Consider the following 15336-nt stretch of genomic DNA (forward strand, 5'->3'; position numbering starts at 1 on the left):
GTAATTAAGTCATCCAGATGTTACTATCTTAGTGAATACATCAATGAATTCCAGATTCAGTTAGAAATTGGTTTTCACATTTTTAGCCCTCCTAGTACTTTATTCTGTTTTCATAGATATCTCAGTATTCCCTTCTTATTCCTTAATATTGGAACGTGTGTACAATCTTTTTTTGAGGACTCTGACCTTTTAAAGTGTATGGTATTTGTTTAAAAATCCTTTAGCCATATCACCAGAGTTTTAAGTATGAAGTTAATTGATGCTAACAAAGTTGGTTTCTATATGCATGTGTGTTTATAAGTAGGAGTAAGCTTTTCATATCTTGTAAAACCATTGAACTTAAGACGTGCAAGGAAAATAGGAGCCTATGAAAATTTTAATTTCCTTTCTATATAAAAGTAGTTGCTTTTTAGCTCTCTGATCTTAAGAAAGAGTCCCACCATACTGCTCAGGCCTTCCACCAAGCTTTCATTCATCCTACCTCCATCGACTAAGAACTGCAATTACAGATTTGTGCCACCATGCCCAATTTAGGGTAGCATTCTTCAAACCTTAACTAAGGGCTTTTCTTTCTGTCTCAGTCCTGTTATGTCATCTCTGTGTTCTTTAAACTCAAAAGTACACATGGACATATCAGCTTTACTTCAACCATTACAAAGCACCCATAAGCTTTCTCTCATTGCTCATAATGTATTAATGTGAAAAGTAAGAATAGTGTCCATAGTTAATTGCATGGTGAACTAAATTTTTTGCTTGTTTTTGTTTTTCAAGACAGGGCTTCTCTGTAACAGCTCTGGCTGTCCCGGAACTCTCTTTTTAGATCAGGATGGTTTTCAATGCACACAGTTCCATCTGCTGCTGCTTCCCAGGTACTGGGATTAAAGGTGTGTATCATCATGCCTGGCTCAGGATTGAAATATTTTATAGTTAACTAAGACCCATTTTTAAGAATATTTAAGAACTGAGTCTGGAAAAAAAGTGTTGAAATTCTGGGCAGCAAAAAGGCCAATAGCATAATTGCATTGTACTTGGGAAATCACAATCTTGCTATTTCGTTTCTTAATATCAAAATCCATATACTGAAGAAAGTTCTAGAAGACACACAGTAAGAACAGATACTCCAAAACTTATTCTACTTGCCTTCATTAATTCAGACATATACATATAGAGGTATTCATTGTTTTATTAGAATACTATGTATCTATACTGTTTACTTCAAATTATTGTTCCTGGAAGCAAATAAGCTCGCTTTGAAAAGCTGTCAAAGTATTTTTCCCACGAGAAGTTACCAGTATAGTAATTTATTTGCTAGTTTTCAGCAATGCAGTGAAAATACTCATTTACTAAAGAGTTGATGCTGATAGGAAATGACAGATAAACAGATATACTGCAAAGGTGTTTGCTTCAACACAGATGCTTATGTGTGTAATGACAACACTTTCGTGTTTCTAGCATTGGGGCTACCTGCAGCAAACTGGTCTGTTTTAGCATGTCCTATGCTCACTATACAGGTCTTCATGGTAAACAGAAAAGAAATTATGTAATACTCACTCCTCCCCAGTAAAAAAAAAATGTTATGGCCATATGAGGATTTTGAAGGGAGAAAAACAAAAAACAAATCCTTACACATATAAATCAATGTTGCTATGTTAATCTATCCCGAGGCACCAACTAGTAACATATTCCTTGTTTAGTATGTGTTAAAATTAACAGAATCCTGAAGTGAATTACATCTTTTAAATACAGGGATTTATTTATAACATTTAGCCTGACATCAATAAAAACATGCAAAAAAAGTATTACAGTCAACTGTTCATCTCTCTGACATGTGCTACCCTGTGTATCAGACTTGCTTGGCTTGCATTTTTTAATGCTTGCCCAATTTGTTTTTCTCTTTTGCTTTGTGGAAGGCTGAACATGCCCTCAGGGCAGCAGTCAATACTTTCTGATGAATAGAAAGAACGTTGCTGACATAGCAAAAACTTCAGAAAGCTTTCAAAAAATAACAACAACAAAACACGATTATCATTATATTTGGTATGAAAGTCTCAGATATTGATAGCAGCAAATGTAATTGTTTTTCCCCTTCGGAGTTTTTCTGTCATCCCACTGTGTGCCATTCATTCCTAGCTGTAAGTGGCAGTAAAGGGGAAAATGATGGCAGCTGGACCATTCCTTAGCGTTCATAGCAATGCCCAGCAAGATTTACTCTTTTTGTGGCTCATGGTAAGTTACAACACATACAGAAGCAATAACACTGAAAGGGTGGGGTTTCTTGTCACCTACTATAAAAATAGCAAATGTGAGAGTAGGATTGGAAAGACAAAGCAATCTTCTTCAGGACTGAAGTTAGCTAAATGAAGAAAAGCTACACTTATTTCACCCATTCAGGATGGCATTTCTCCCCAATGGCTTCTACATTTTATCATCAAGATTTGAAAGCAAAAAATGTTTTCTGACTAGAAGATAAATCATAGTAGGGATGTAAACGTTTTTTAGCACAAACCTAATGGTCATTATAACCATGAAACCTATTCTGAGTGGAGGTAGACACTAAACCAACAATTTTGGTAGCAGTAACAGCTACCTTAAAGGGAGGCATCATGCTCATTGTTTAGCCCTTGATAAGTTTGTATTACTATATTTGATTATTCTATTTTCTGTTGCGATAATATGGTACTCCAGGCCATCTACTCTACTAAAACATTAAAGAAAGATTTATTCAATTCAATGGAGACTGAAGGGTTGAAATCAAGTAATTCATCTCTGGTTTGTATTTAATGAGAGCCATCTGGTTCATGACATTATAAGTCCAATAGTGGCTGGGCAGCATGACAGGCAGTAAAGGACTCAAGAACTGGGCTTGCTTGCTTGCTTGCTTGTTTGTTTATTCATGAGTGCTTTGCATGATTGTATGTATGTGCATCACTTTTGGGTCTAGTCCCCAGGCTGCAGTATACTAGAGACTATGTTTCCAGCATATGACTCCTGTAGCAGCAAACTGCATCTGAATAACAGAAACAATCATGCTTACTATAACACACAAGTTCAATTTCAGTGTTAAGAGCAGGGTGTAAACGTGTGAATGTGCTGTTTGGGTATGATAAGGAACTGGTTATAACCACAAGAATGTGACAGACTTTGATGATCTCCCATGGAAGGCCTCACTCTCACTGAGGAGTGGATGGGGGAATGGGATGGGGAAGCAATGGGGGGCCAGGGGAGTATGGGAGGGAGAGGGAACTAGGATTGATATGAAAATAAGATTGCTTTTAATTTAAATAAAATATGTTAAAAAAGCTTTCTTATTTACCATCATCTACAAAAGTAGGTTAATGGAGACATATAAAATCCATGCTTCCAAGTACAGGTAAAATTTGAGTAAATCAGTAATATTGAATCAGATTACTAATTCTACCATGGAGGGCTAAAAGCTTGCAAGTACACTTCCCAGAAGAGCACAAAATGAAATAAATAAACTATGTTGAAAAGATCGCCATGCATAACTGTAAATTAACTTGATTCCAGTATTACCATATAACATCCACAAGTAGAAACCATGTGCTCAAATACATTTCTATGTTCAAATAATGTATTTAGAGAACACTTCTTCCATTAGGTAAGCATTGATTTTTCTATTTTTTCTAATGCTTTATTAAATTGCTATTATATTCTAAATTAATTTCCAAACCTGTTATTTAATTCTAAGACCAAAGAAGTCCAGTTTAAAAAAATCAATTAACGTCTATTTATGTTTTCCTTGAAATGAATATTGGGACTTAAATAGACATCAACATACCTTTGTGTGGTACAATGACTACATTCTCTTATCCAGAAAATAGAGCAAATACAACAAAAAATATGTGTTTTTGTAAGAGATAGCTGTTTCCTCCTATGTTGTTAATTACTTACTACTATCCAATAGGTAGAATACAAGCTAATACACTCTAGAAACATGGCAAAACAGATAACTGGTTTTGAGTGTGCTATTATGCAATAATTTTATTTAATTTTTACATTTATTCTTTGTGTGTGTGTGTGTGTGTATGCGTGCGTGCATGTGCACATTTTTGGAGGCTCACATGTGGAGTTCTAAAACCTTGTTGTTGGAGTCAGCTTTTCCTTCCAGGATGGGTGTTCCAGAGATCAATATCAGGTTTCCGGGCTTGGAGGCAAGTACTTTTACCCACTGAACCAATTCACCACATTAATTATGCAATATTTGAATTATCAAACAGTATCATGATGATTCAGTGCACAGAGCAGTTTGTCACTCCTGATAACCTGAATTCAGATCCCCAGTACTTGACATATAAGAGCTGAACCGAGTTTTAAAAGGTCAGTAATTCCAGGACCACAGCAAGGAGGATTGCTAATGCTGAGATAAGACTCTTACTGGACTGGCAAGGGACAACTAGGTAGCAGATCAGGACCCACAATTTTCTTATGACATCCATACTCATGCCACAGCATGCATGTGCCCACCACACCCAAAATGCACACAAACACATATATACATTACCACACATGGACATCACACACACACACACACACACATGAACACAAAGAAGGAAATATCATGAGTAATTACTTTGGGATATTTGAAGATAAATGTTATTATTCTATAACTGTAGTTCAAGGCCAGCCTTCTTGTATAGCAAATGTTAGTTATAAAGTGTTCCTCTTATATGTTCTTTCATAGTGTGTAAAATTACTGTTTATATACTGTGTGGAACATATGCTTACAAGTGTAATTAAATATATATGTATATATATATATATATGTACCTTAGACTCTGTATAGACAAACATATAAGAAATGTTAATTGCCTTCAACTTGTTTCTAGTGAATTGAGATAGTAATTTCCATTCTTAGTTGATTAATTAGAAACAAGAGGCATCTGTGGTCTAGAAATATGGGTAGGTAACAATATATATATATATATATATATATATGTACCTTAGACTCGTTATAGACAAACATATAAGAAATGTTAATTGCCTTCAACTTGTTTCTAGTGAATTGAGATAGTAATTTCCATTCTTAGTTGATTAATTAGAAACAAGAAGCATCTGTGGTCTAGAAATATGGGTAGGTAACAATATTCACATTTTTAAGTATTTGTAGGTTAAAATCCCCTACTATTAAATTTGTAAACTATGCAAATTTGAATATTTTTTTCAGTTGGTAAAGTTATGATGAAGAATAAACCCAGCTACAGTAATGGGTATCCAACAGTTTTAATTAAATTTGTTTATCATCAGACAGAAAAAGAATCAGGGTCTCATCTTTTTCTCCTAATCATAGTTTTCTTAGAGGGGTTATCAGATGGTTTCAATGTAGAAAAAAGAATTTTAAATTAGAAATATTAACATAGATTTATTGTCAGTTCCTTAAATGTAATTTCTATGTTGACTTTTCAGTCATCTTTTTCATTTCTCATGTTATGAATTGCTTTATTGATTACAAAGCTGTGGTCTGAGTAAATAATGAAAACCTGTAATGAAAAACTCAAATTGGAAAAAAGTAATATTCTCAACAGTGATAACCAATTTTCTATATTCTTCATTTTAATCTATCTAGCACCATTTCCCAAGTGAAATCTAAACATCCCTGAATCATGATATTATGTGGATAATCAATTAAATTGAAAGAATTGCATGAAATATATGTCTGGAAGGCTAATCTCTAGTGGACTCAAACTGAAATACTAATATTAATGCTGTCAATATATAAATGTGCCATTGGAGAATTAAATAATTTTGCATCTCATCTTAAGAAAATCATAGAACAATATTTATATGTGTTTGGAGACTTACATGTAAATTATGAGCAAAAGTACCAATTAATGCTATAAAATCACTTATATATTTTAAAATTTATGGAAATTTCTCACATGAAGCCACTATATTATGGGAATTCATAATGCATGGCCTTTTTTATTCTTCCTGGTACTCAGATAAGTGACAATCGTATGTTTATTTTTATTATGAACAAAAACAATGGACTTAATTAAGAGGAAACCTTAATCAGGATACATATGTGAGAAAATAAATTTATTTTCAATAATATGGAAAAAACAAACACAAAGTTATGTAAATGGTACCAAATAACAAGAGGGACAACCTGAATAAAAGTGTGAAAAAAATATCATCTACAGTAAATAATTCCAGGTTTTGAAGAAAATATTATAAGAAAAACATTAATCATTATTAGGAAAATTTCAGTAAATACATTTCTGTTTTATATTTGACACTACATTTCACCCTAAAGGAAATGAAATAAAGCCCAGTAATGGAGGAGGAAAGAGCTAAGTGGGGATGTGTGGCACCACATTTGTGAATATTTATCTGGGTACTGACTATTTTCATCTCCTTCAAATTAAAAAAAATCTCCTAATAATGATATTGAACTATCTAATCATAAGTCCATATTTTTAGAAAATTATCTTTCATGTATATAAGATATTATTTACTTTCACTTTATGATTCAAAACCTGCTTTCTTGCTGATGATTTGTTTTTTATTGTGTTTAATGATTAAATGTCTATCTAGACAATTTAGGAAGAGTAGGAACACTGCTATGCTGTACCTGGCTTTTATGTGAGTCCAGGAGATCAGACTCACTCCTCAGGCTGGTAATTCTCCACTAAGCCATCTCCACCCCACTCCAAAGGATCTCTTCAGCTCACATTAGAGAAACTTTTGGAACTTCTAAGAAATAGTTTGTAACCACAATACAACATTTTGCTTACTACATAGTATGTGCATTAAATTTTGGTCTTTTTGTATGTAGATTCCAGATACTGGGAATAGAATATTTCTATTACAGCAAATTCTTTGGGGAAAAAAACATCACGCTATGATCGAAACATCTTTAAGTTCACTCATTGTAGTATCTCATTTATCTGAAAATTTCACTCCATGTGCAGTGGAAACTTGATTCTTCTTTAACTACTTTGTGGTTAACTGGAATCCCAAGTACTGTATCTTTAATTTCCTAGTAGGCTGCACTATTGAACTTTGCCATGATCATAGAACTGACTTTTATGAATGACATCGAAATGTATAAGTAAAGATGAGATGTAGTTGTTTAGGAAAATCGTGTAGTTTTAGACATACATTTCCCCAATCATACATTAACAGTAGATGGATCTTTTATTTGGTAAGGTGGTCTGTATGCTAGAACTCCATATGTTATAATTTGTCCGAACCTTATAACAAACTATTTATGACATCATTACTAACATAGCCATTTACACATGCAAAAAAGGTAACAACATTAAATGATTCCCTGCCCACCCTACACACATACACATGCTTTCTGAGACAAGGTTTCTCTGTGTAACAGCTCTGACTATGCTAGACCTCACTCAATAAACCAGGATGTCCTCGAACTCAGAAATCAGTGATACAGAGGCCAATATCTTTGGCTAAGTGGCTCAAATATGATTAATTGCTTATTAAAGTTCAAAACAACATAAAATCAAACAAACCTGAACATGCATACTGGAAAGATGAGTGAAGATCATCTACTCACCCTTATGCCAATAGGAATTCAATGAATGCCAAAGAGTGCACATAACTAACTCAATTAGATAAGGATGGGACTGAAGCTAGCTAAAGCATTCTCAACTTTCATTGTACTATATTTGAAAGGATGCAAATTGTCCTCAGGATGTAAGATTATAGCCTTTCATGTAGCCATTAAATCCAGTCACCAACAAAAGCACCAAAAATGTCCAATATAGGAATAATAACACTGTCATATAACATCTAAAATTGGTACTGTGTCTGAAATTGAATTTGTAGTGGTTAGTGATTATTACTGCCTTATACATGGTTGTGCATTTTCTATCGAGTGCCAGATATAATCAGTTTAGTTTCAGCATCATGTAAGAAATTCACTAATTGTGAGCACCATGTGACAATCAATGTAGGAATAAGTTTACTCCAAGGGTAATGATAACTGAGAAAACGGGTCCACATCTGTTTCATTCACAGAATCACAGTGAGGTACACCAAACAAAACTGTACAAAGTAGCCAACACACTTTGTATACATTGTTTCTACATTCTACATTTTCTTCTCAGTTTGGTGCAGATGAGAGTATGTAGTATTATTTCCTTATTAGATTTGAATGTGTTTAAGTTATTTCTACACAATACTTCATGACAATTAAGGAATCAACTTTTAAAGGGAAGAAAACAAGAGGAGAATAATTCTTGACTATGTATAAATTTATTAGCATCAATAAAAAACCAGAACATAGTTAATTAAAGTTTATAAAAAGTGCATAACAACATATCATTATTACAGCATTCACAATGTTCAAATGCTGTAAATTTCATGAAGTATACATTTTAAGAGAACTCACTTGTTCATTACAAGCGTGTAAAGGAAGAATAACTAGGGGGATGGTTCATTGATGGCATTCACAGACTGTAGGTTCAATCATCTAGTTCCACAAAGAACGATGAATATCAAGATAAATATTTAGTAGTAGAAATTAGATAACATAGTCATATCCCACTCCCATATTGTAATAATTAGTTGGATCCAATTTAAAAAATTCTTCAACTTGTAGGGGAAGATTCTTATTTCTGATAATTTTCCATTTTCAGATTTCTTGACATTTTGTTAATTTCACTAATTACTCATTGACCTTATGTCTATGGTTCTATAGTTGTTTATGCAACACTAATACAGGTATTAAAGGGAATGAAGGATGCAAATTTTTAGTATTTCTGCTCTTAATCTTATGATTTGAGGTATAGAGCTATGTAGTACATACCCTAAGAAAGTTTCTAGATGATTGAAGAAGGAAACATCAATGTCAAAACTATAATACTTGATCATCATATACACTACATTTATTTAATGTTTTCTTATCTTGTGTCCAGTTGTTTATTTTGATGATTTAAGCAACAGTCTGATTTCTGTTTGTCTAGATATAAATATAAAATTTGCTCACGTATATATTTCACATTTATCAGACAAAAATCAGTTTTTGGTATGTGTGTGTGTGTGTGTGTGTGTGTCCATGTTGGTGTAAGCTGTGTTTTTACCTGTGAATTCACATGTTAGGGGCCAAAGAACAACTTCAATTCTTCAGGCCCCACCCACCTTGTGTTTCTGTGACAGTGTCTCAAAAGCCTGAAGTTCACAAAGGAGGCTAGGATGGATGACCAGCAACCTTCGTGATTCCCCTGTCTCTACCTCACAAGCAGTATAATTACAATGCCACAGCATCATGCATGACCTCTAAAATGCTGATTCTGGAGATGCAACCTAAGGCCTCATGATTACAAAGCTGACCCATCTCCCAACTTGAAAGTTAATTATTGATGCAATACTTTGCTTTCTTGAGTATAATGAGATTTTGCCAAATCTGGTTAACCGTGTATTTTCAGCTCAATTCATATTTGTACTAGAGGTGATAAAAATACTTGCCGTTAATTTAACACTCTGATTCATTATACTCATTTGGTACATCCAGAGTTTTTTCCACCTGATGCTCTAGATATAGACAACATATATCATGTTATATCAAAACTAGCATGTTTTAAATGTCATTACGATTTTCTCTATTCAAATCCCTATGGATTTCTATCAGATACAGTAAATTTAAATTGACCAAAGATAATTCAAATAAAAACTTACATTATGCCTATGTTGTAATGCTGTGGGGAGTTACTGTTGAAGTCTCCTACATTACTTTGATTACATGCACTTCATTTGTGATATACCTTTGTAGTTTATCCCATCAAGAGTGTGAATTTAGGACCTGATAAAGTGACTGACCCTGTTGGTTGAGAAAGTGTTTGTCTTAAAATGTGAGAACTTGTGTTTGATCCATAGAACTCACATGGGAAGGGCACATATGGTGACTACATACAACTGCAATGCAGGACAGATGGATACAGCAGGATTTCTGGATCTCACTGTGTAGGCAGTGCAGCCCAGTTGTTCTCAACCTGTGAGCCATGGACACCTTTGTGGGTTGCACATCACATTTCCTGCATATCAGATATGTGCATTATTATTCATAGAAATAGCAAAATTACACTTGAGAAATAGCAATAAAATAATTTTATGGTTAATATACTTAGGGGTCACCACAACATGAGGAACTATATTAAAGTTTTGTAGCATTAGGAAGGTTGAGAATCACTAATATAGCCTAAATGGTGAGATTCAAAATGATAAGAGAAACTGTTATAACATGGCTTGATAGATACTCTGAGTAATGAAGCTTCAGGTTGACCTCTGGCCTGTACACACCGGGAGATAAAGGTGTGAGTGTTCCTGTACACATATGTGCTCTTGCACAAGTTGTCCTCCATATTCTCCATGTGTACATTGGCAAATGTGCTCCTTGCACACATCATCATGCACACATATACACAAATGGACAATGCACAATGGGAAGTTAAGAACTGTGAGAACATCCTGGGAACTACAGTGCTTTCCATTCCACAGCCTTTTATTTCTTATGTAACATGATGTTCTTACAGACTGTTGCCTTTTCTGCAGTGAATTTCTAGCAGACCATGAAGGAGAGCTCAACATCTGGGAACCAGAAGCTGTCTGTGGTTGGCATTCCCATGCTTGAGCCCACTTTCTGTTACATTCAAACTGACTAATTTATAACTAAAACTGGGAATTATGTAACTTCCAAAACATTGGTTGGTATTTATTTCTTTGATCTGTGAGCTAATTAATTTATACCAAACAGTGGTTTCCTTGAAACAGAAACACAGAAACTGAGATCTTGAACAGAATCTATTCAAGGCTGAAGTTAAAGGCCAAAATAAACTTGTGGTGATAGTGCTAACAATGCATTTGGGGAGACTACAATACCCATACAATTTGACATACTTAAGCAAAAATGCAACTGTTTTGAACTCAAATTTATCATTACTCTAATAACAGTACTATGAAGAACTAAGGTTTTTCCATGGGCTCATATTGAATACTGAAATGCCAATAGCTTGTGAAAAATGTTTCTATCTGTAGGGGAAAAGGCTCAGCCAAAGAAACACACCCTGAGCAAAGTCAAAGAAACACACTTTGGCCCTGGAATCAGAGCCAGTGAAAGAAATACACCCTGGCCCTAACATTAGAGCCAAAGTCTAAAAAAGGACCAGTGAAAGAAACACACTTCGGCCCTGAGACCAGAGCCAAATCTGACCCTAAACCTGTGTAGAAAACCAGCCAATTGCCGGGCGGTGGTGGCGCATGCCGCACACCTTTAATCCCAGCACTCGGGAGACAGAGGCAGGCGGATCTCTGTGAGTTCGAGGCCAGGCTGGACCGACAGCCTCCAAAACAATACAGAGAAACCCTGTCTCGAAAAACCAAAAAAAAAAAAAAAAAAAAAAAAGAAACCAGCCAATCCCTGAGCAGGAGATCTAGCCTTTGTAAGCTCAGGGACTGAAATCTGACTAATACCCATCCTGGAAATATCCCTGGAAAAACTCTGTCCCCTAAGAATCCCTATATAAACCCTGTGTCTGTTCAGCTTCTGGGTGTTCAGGCTGCCCAGTTGTACCCTGACACTCTGGCAAAGGGCAGCCACTCTTCTGGATTCTTCCCTCCCAGTAATTCTTTTGAATGAGGTTTGGGTAAGATCTTTTTCAGTTGGAGCAGAAACGACCCTGGGCAGAGTAGAGCCTAGCAGGGCTGTAACACTTTTTGCCTTGCTAAGCAGAGCTATTACACTTCAACCTCTGGGGGATCAAAGCCAAACTGTAACAACTTCGCAGGGTATACTCTCTCCTGCTGCAGCAGAGCTGATACACTGGGAAGACTTTCCCTGAAACAGGGCTGTAAACTGCTATGCTTACGGTAACCTGTGGTATTCCTTGGCTCCTGATTGCCAGATACCTTTCCATATGAGCTGTAACAATCAGTAGTCCTTGGCTCCGGAGTGCCAGAATCCCTGTCTAATCCCATCTGATCCATCGACATGCTTACACTATTAAGCTAAGAAATCCAACTTAATGCACACCGTTTCTTTCGTTGAATGTTTTTGTTATTACCTTTATACTGAGACTTGCCTAGCTACAGTAGTTTAAAGGCAAGAATCCTGGAATATAATCATAGATCTCTGCTGAATAATATAAGAAGGAGAAAGATGAACCTTATTTACTTTAAATATTTTGGAATTATAATATGTACTGGACACTATTAGAAAATACTACAATTTCAAAACTAAATAGGTTGTGAAAATGAACTCAGTACTTATCGGCTAACACTTAATCACTTGAAGATTTATGATGTCATATTATTATTTTGTTATTGTTTTTGTAAAATCCTGACACGAATTCAGTAACATTTTAATGCAACACTTGACTGTCTGTTAAATAAGTTATTTATAATAAAGTATAGAACCATGAAAATGACATTTTTAACTGGAATAAGACTTTTAAACCATTGGTAATGTTTTTAAATTTGTTCAACAATTTTTTAAATGATTATACCATGGGGGTGACAATGACAGCTGTTTTATTTTATACCCAATGAACCTGAGCATATTAGTTACTTTTTTATCACTATGATAAAATATCCTCACTAAAAATAATTTAAGGAAGAAAAGGTGAATTTTGGATGACAGTCCCAGAAGGGTAGAATACATCATAGATACAGAAGACAAGGTAACAGGAGCAGAAAGGAAAGAGATCACATTTTATTCACACACAGAAAGAGGAATGTGCTTATGAACCTTCACAGACCATTTCTTCTGATGATACATTGCTTCATAAAAGAAACAGTAGAACCGGATGACATTATTTATTAAAGTTCTAAGACACTTAGATAGTAGTGTGTATCAACACAAGGATAATAAACATAATTTTGGAGATATATTGTTTATGATCTGACAAAGCTTGCCTGGAGATAAGATGCAAAGCTGGCAGCAGCCTTAAAGGCTGGTCCGTGGTGGTACACCTTTAATCCCAGCAGCCACACTAGTTAGCAATGGAAGATGGGTGGTGGTAGTTCATGTCTTTAATCCCAACACTAGAAAGGTATACAAGACAGGAGCTCAGGGTATTCAGGATTCAGGATTTGGCATTCAGTCTCCAGCCACGCTGAGGACAGGATGATCCCAATCTTGGTAGCAATAAGAACTCTCTAGTGGCTGGCTTCATCTTGAATCCCAACATTTGTCTCTGGGTTTTTATTATTTGTGCTAAAGTCTCTAATGATGTACTTCTTCCAGCACGACTTCTCATATATTTAAATTTTTTTCACCATGCTTTTGTAATAATGTATGTAAGCAGTATGTAATAATGATAATTACACAAATCTCAAAAGCATTACTAGTCATATTATTTGAAGAGCATAAAAGATTAGAAGAGAAACACCAATTATTTCTTTTTCTTCAAACTGCTCACACAAAGTTCATACCCATTTTCTCTGTTGACAAGACTTAATAGTTTACTGAGATTAATGGGCTAAAAAGTCCTTGCTTTAGGGAAGGGAAAGAAATCATAGAAGCATAACAGAATTATGGAAGGAAAAGATTGAAAATTTGTAGGAGTCATAAATTAGTTTGAAATAAAGGGTTAGCAGGGGTTAGTTATTGAATTTAAGTCAAAAAAGAAAAATATTTTTATTTACACTTATCTGAAAAACATGAAGCTTCAAGTGCTGGCATCTTTATAATTAAAATGTCTTGCTTTTCTAATCTGGCCAGGCTTTTGGGTAACGGATAGCCAACCTCTGACTAACAAAGAAGACAGAGCAAAAGTACCCATGAAATTAGCTGAAGAGTCTAAAGGTTCATGAAAATTAATTGTCCAATGTGTTTATATTTTTAGGAGAATTTAAGATATTAATACATCTGTGAAAGTCTCACTAGGAGACAGCTTACTTTTATTAGCATATTTTATTACTTGTCTTACAATATTATATTTTTATCCCATTACTCTATTTTAATGGTTAGCATATTTCTGTTTTAATTAAAACACCAAGCTACACATATTCTATCCAGTACTGTTTTAGAATTATCCTTAGAATTATTGTAGAAATGATTCATTTGAACAAAAGGATTATGATCATAAAACTAATGATAATATCACTAAACTGAAACAGAATGTAGCAACTACCAGCAAAACTTATGGAATATTCTTTGTTAATAAAATGTATAGTCCCTCAGTACATAACTGTGTAACTCAACTTACCTTAAGAAAGAAGCTGTCATAATCTGTCCTGTATAAAATTATTGTCACCCTGGAATAAAGAAAATTCAATATAACTACTGTAGTTCAATAACTCATACTAATAAAATATGAACAAGAGTCAGAGACATCCCCTTCTCTCCCACTGTTAACAGTCCCACGAAAAGACCAAACTATACAACTGTCAGATATAGACAGAGGATCTAGGTCAGTCCCAGGCTGCTTCTGATTTTGTTACTGGCTTTTAGAACCATATTCCTCATACTGGGGTGCATTGCCCAGCCTCAATAAAAGGCAATGTGCTTGGTTTTACTACAACTTCATATACCATGTTTTGTTGATATCCATGGAAAGCCTGCCTTCTGAAGAGAAACAGCGAGGACTGGATGGTGGTAGAGGGTAGAAGGGACATGGGGGGGTCAGGAAGAAGAGAAGGAAGGGGAAACTGCATATCCTTATATTTACTATGTTTTATAAATAGATATTTATTATGAATATCACAAGATATTTTGTTGAATTAAACTATGCATTAAAAGTAATCAAATAAAATAGTAATATAACATACTGCAAAGATGTCACATAATAATTATCTTTTATCATAATTGATTTTATACTAATCAATGAATTATATTACAGTAATTCACTTATGTTCTTGGCTATTTTCTCTTTCTCCATGAAAGTAATTTTAGTCTATGGTACTGAGTTTCTCTTCACCTAAAAACACATTGGGTAGTTTGCTACAAATGTATCCATGTTATTGATTTTTCCATCATCTATAAGGGCTTACAACATTCACGAGATTGCTCCTGCTACAGCATTATAAATTCATTGCCTGGAACACAGTTTGCTATTGAATGCCTGCCAGACTATGTTAACAAGGGTGTTCACAAGAAAACCAAAGCAGTAATATACACAATGAAAATATGAAACAAATTGGGTAAAGATTGCTTCCTTTAAAGTCATTTACATTTACCTAACCAACGGAAGAGCAAGAAATAATTATTCTATTACTTATCACCAATGCTTTCTTATGTACACAAAGGTACATTTTATATTACTAAAAGTTCACTACTATTCTGATGCTACCTTGGATTATTAGTGTATTTCCGAGGAGGAGCAATGATGCTGTTTTCTTGAATACAACCCCAAG

General features: G+C 34.6%; 1 protein-coding gene across 1 annotated transcript in view; it reads right to left on the minus strand.

Moving 5' to 3' along the window:
- Positions 1-14238, minus strand: part of Mgat4c (MGAT4 family member C) — a 40839-nt gene extending 26601 nt beyond the window's left edge. The window contains exon 1 of the mRNA XM_040754977.1: positions 14190-14238. The gene's annotated coding sequence lies outside the window, so the exon portion shown is untranslated. The remainder of the gene's footprint in view (positions 1-14189) is intronic.
- Between the last annotated feature and the right edge of the window lie 1098 nt (positions 14239-15336).

The sequence above is a fragment of the Mesocricetus auratus genome, unplaced genomic scaffold (genome assembly GCF_017639785.1).
Source record: "Mesocricetus auratus isolate SY011 unplaced genomic scaffold, BCM_Maur_2.0 Super-Scaffold_100011, whole genome shotgun sequence".
In the NCBI taxonomy this organism is placed as follows: Eukaryota; Metazoa; Chordata; class Mammalia; order Rodentia; family Cricetidae; genus Mesocricetus; species Mesocricetus auratus.